The following is a 247-nucleotide window of genomic DNA, read 5'->3' as shown; positions in this document are numbered from 1 at the left end:
GTCGATGGGAGGATTGATGGATGATGTGTCTGATTACCGACATGAAAAAAACCAAAAACAAAGGGAAAAAAACCAAAAACAAAGGGACCAAAATAGTAATTTCAATTTTAATTAGTTTTTTTGGATTTTGGAAATGATTTTGGAAGTGCGGCGATAAAAATGGGAGGTTTTTAAGTCGATGGGAGGATAGATGAATGACGTGTGTGATTACTGACATAAGAAAAACGAAAAACAAAAAAAAACAATA

This window comes from Diachasma alloeum, unplaced genomic scaffold (assembly GCF_001412515.2).
Source record: "Diachasma alloeum isolate Michigan unplaced genomic scaffold, Dall2.0 Dall_scaffold_01255, whole genome shotgun sequence".
Classification (NCBI taxonomy): domain Eukaryota; kingdom Metazoa; phylum Arthropoda; class Insecta; order Hymenoptera; family Braconidae; genus Diachasma; species Diachasma alloeum.
Note: the sequence above shows the minus strand (reverse complement) of the source record.